This window comes from Sinocyclocheilus rhinocerous, unplaced genomic scaffold (genome assembly GCF_001515625.1).
Source record: "Sinocyclocheilus rhinocerous isolate Xijiao unplaced genomic scaffold, SAMN03320098_v1.1 scaffold3059, whole genome shotgun sequence".
Taxonomy (NCBI): domain Eukaryota; kingdom Metazoa; phylum Chordata; class Actinopteri; order Cypriniformes; family Cyprinidae; genus Sinocyclocheilus; species Sinocyclocheilus rhinocerous.
In genome coordinates this window covers 95,937-100,466 of record NW_015632728.1, presented here as the reverse complement: position 1 = coordinate 100,466, position 4,530 = coordinate 95,937, and positions in this window count along the sequence as shown.

The window sequence follows — 4,530 nt, the reverse complement described above, 5'->3', positions numbered from 1 at the left end:
AACAATGAAAACATGGATTCTAGGAACACAAGTATAGCTCAGTATATTTAGACTTTTTCTAAGTAGGCTATAAGTCAAGTATACTTAAATGTAATTTTAAGTATATTTCTGAGAAATACATCAAAAGTAGACAAAAAGTATACTTTCCTATTTTTAGTTTAAAAGAAGTATACTAATAGCACACTTGAATACACATTTTTTTTCGTAAGGGTAATGCAAATCATCTTCTTAGAAGCTAGGATGTAGGGTCTCTAAAATAATACTTGCACACACACACATTTCCTGTTGTTCTTTTAGCATATCAAAATAACTCAAGCATAGCAAAGAAGCATTCAGAGACTTTAAAGAACACTCTTTAGTAAAGCAAATAATAATAACATTTCCCCTACACCTTCACTGAAAGTTATAGGATTTAGATACGGCTTGGTAATTATTAACAACAACAACAAAAGGTATTATTTGGAGCAAAGGGGTTTAATTTATGATACGAGTCCCATAAAACAGATATCCAAATGAAAAAATGCATGTGATGGTCTTCATTTCTAAGTCCTTTCAGAAAACAGTATCTACTAATTGTATAACTCTAAATATTCCTTATAAATCTGTGACATAATATTGAAAAGCAATTCATACACTGAAAAAAAATAATTTATTTAAAGTCCATTTTATATGGTTTCCGGTTTAAACCTGTTTCGTTCAGTTTTTCTAAAAGCAAATAACACTCCCCAGAGAAAAAAGAAAAAAAATAAGAATTTTTGTTTAAATAGTATTTTTGCTTGACACCAGAGTTTTGATGTGCAAAACAAATACTGCTTGCTTTACTGGCTGAAGAAATTATGAGTTTTATTCAATGTTCAGGTGTTTTGTTTTTTTTTTTTGCAGAAAATATGATGGCTATTTTAAAAAGACATCACGATAAACATTAAATGTAGTTTAAGGTTAAACTGTCTAAATATCTTTTTAGTTTTAGTTTTCAAAAAATTCTACTATAGCTAATTTAGTTTTATTTATAGTCAAATTAAGTTATAAAATGCCCCCAAAATATATTGTTATATTGATTGCTACTATATTATATTATTATACTTATCTAGATTAACATTTGATCTATGTCTAAAGAAATTATATATTGGTCTTTATAATAAATAATCTTTTACTTTGCATCAATGTTTGTATATGTTTTTTTTTTTAATTAATATTAAATCAGAATTTAAGGTTTGAACTAGTGCTGTCAAACGATTAATCGCGATTAATCGCATCCAAAATAAAAGTTTTTGTTTACATAATATGTGTTTATACTGTGTATATTTATGATGTATATATAAATACAAACACATGCATGTGTATTTTTAAGAAAAATATGTTATGTTTATATATTAAATATATGTATATATAATATAAAATATTAGAATATAAATGTATAATACATGTAAATATTTTCAAAATATATACTGTATGTGTGTGTATTTATATATACATAATAAATATACACAGTACACATATATATAATGTATGTGTAATATATATATACACATATAATGTAAACAAAAACTTTTATTTTGGATGCGATTAATCACGATTAATCAGCACTAGTTTGAACCAAACCATAAGAGTATCTTATCTTCCTCTGTAAGTGTATTAAAATAAAACATACATTACTGTTTGAAACCTTGGAGTCATTAAGACACTGGACAAGGATGTTTCTATTCATGTGAATGTAGAATTTACAAAAACTAGTTAAAAGAGTAATGTTGCAAATTATTTTCAAATATAAATGACATTTTTACTTGTGTTGCCAAAACCCTGGTTTCAGGATCCATAACTCTTTACTCTAACCTTATGTTACATAATACTTAATAAATCATGCTAATGTGCCGATTATTGAATTTTAACACATTTGACGGTGGTTGTGCTGATTAGAAGAGTAGGAAATGGCAGAATCACATTTCTCTAGAAATTCTGTCATTCTTTTGAGAAATGAAGACTATTTTATGCACTACTGTGTTGAAGGAAGAAAGTAAACTGGATCTAACAGGAGAGAGAGAAGTGGACGATCCTGATGTACAACGACAAGATGATAAATTCATTTGAGTATCTATAAACGAAGCATTCTTCATAGCAACCTTGAAAGCAAGTTGTGTTGTGTTCCTTTTAATATACTCGATACAAATATATTAAAGATATTTATTATATCATTTTTACGGTTGTGTGCATATTTTCACAGTAAAGTTATACAGACACAAGAATGTCTCTATCTGGGTTTTTAGCGTTACAAAACAATGTTGTGAAGCAGCAATTTTACATTGTCTTTGACTGGTAACAATTCTGTTTAAAATCTGTGTTGCTCATTATGACTTCAAACCAACAGTGTGATGCAAAGAGAGGCAGGTCTAAATAAGGACAGACAGCTCTAATATTTACTGTAGTTTTTGTAAATATTAAACTTCATCTATAACCTAATTTTATAGTGACCTGACTGATATTTTGCACAGTGATGTATATAAATATATGATAATTCTATCCTTTACACTCTCTGGGGCGGATTCCCGTACAGAGATTAAACCTAGTCCTAGACTAAAATGGCCATTTAAACCAGATTAACAGAAATCTGCTTTCTCTGTCATGGTTTTAAATAGTCTTAGACTAAGTCTAGTCCAGATTTTAATAGGCTGATTTCCTGGAGGAAGACTTGAGCTACTTCAGGACTAAATTGAGGCTTAAATTAAACCTACCAGGAGGCAGGTTTAACTTCAGATTAACGTTGTGTTTCCAGTCTTTATATATCAAATTTATTGGTAACCTTGGTAGATATGAACAAAGAAGCCTGTGAAAATAAATCTAAATAAATCTGCACTGCTAATCGCACATGTTGGCCACAATTAATGGCACCATTTTTTTACAATACAACCTCCTTTTGCCAGTTTAGCATGCTATGAGTCTCTCCTATAATGCCTGATGAGTTTGGAGAACACCTGACAAGAGATCAGAGACCATTCCTTCATCCAGAATCTCTCCAGATCCTTCAGATTCCCAGCTCCATGTTGATACTCTCTCCGGTTCAGTAGGGTTCAGGTCAGGGAACTGGGATGGCCATGGCAGAACCTTCGTTTTGTGCTCAGTGACCCATTTTTTTAATGTTGATTGTGATGGTCTTTTGGATCATTGTCCTGTTGGAAGATCCAACCACGGCCCATTATAAGGCTTTCTGACCCCAAGACTCAACTATTTTCTGCAATTCTCCAGCTGTGATCCTTGGAGAGTCTTTGGGCACTCAAACTATCCTCCTCATGTTGCATTAAGACAATACAGTCACAGACAATATACTGTAAACAGATTTGTAACATTTCTTGTTGATTGGAACTCCTTACTTATTGTCCTAATGGTGGAAATGGACATGTTCAATGCTTTAGCTCTTTTTTTTTTTTTTTTTTTTACTATTTTGTGCTATTTTCTTGACTTCATATTTTGTAAAGCTAAATAATATGTTGCTGCACAACAGAGCAATATTCTTTTTTTTTTTTCATTGTGATGCACTGTAAAAAATCCAATTAACAAAAGGTTGGAAAGGCAAAAATATTGAAGTTGAGCTAATTTTATTGCTTGGGCTTAGTAGAGAAGACATATTAAGTGCCCTCTAGAAGCTTGCGTTCTGCAAGTAAACGGCGTATTATTGTGCCATCTAAAAGAGGCACAAAATCACTTTCACAGACTTTTACATTAACTGTTCCCTCCTGGTGGAATGACCTGCCCAAATCAATCCCAGCAGCTGAGTCCTTAACCATCTTCAAGAAACGACTAAAAACACATCTGTTCCACCTTTATTTGACCCTCTAACTCTAACACTTTCTATTCTATTTTAATTCTACTTTATCTATATTTAGCTTCTTTTTTTATATATTTTTTTATTTAAAAAAAACAACAACAAAAAACAAACAAACACTAGCTTTCTATTTTTTTTCTATTCTATCTACTTGTTTTTCTTTGTGTGTGTGTGTGTGTATATGTGTGTGTGTATAATATATATATATATACACATTGCTACGTGTACTGCGTTAGGCCAACCGAGACTTCTCATTTGCACTTATATATTGTTGCTCTTTTGTTAGTTTTGACTGCTTTTATTGTCCTCATTTGTAAGTCGCTTTGGATAAAAGCGACTTACTACGACGAAACGTGTAACGTAAACCACAGTAATGCGTTTATTTGATGTTAACATGGGCGTGTTGAATGTGTTTTTGCATGTGCAAACTTTTGCACTTGTCCCCTGAAGTGTTTTACCTTGAAATATCAGTTTCAAAATCATTCTGATACTTTCTTCTAATAAGAAGAATGGCTTGTGTTTCTTTCCCACGATCCATCAAATGTGTGACCCTGAACCACAAAACCAGTCATAAGGGTCTATTTTTCGAAATTGAGATGTATGCATCATCTGAAAGCTGACTGAATAAGCTTGATGTATGGTTTGTTAGGATAGGACAATATTTGGTCGAGATACAACTATTTGAAAATCTGGAATCTGAGGGTGCAAAAAAA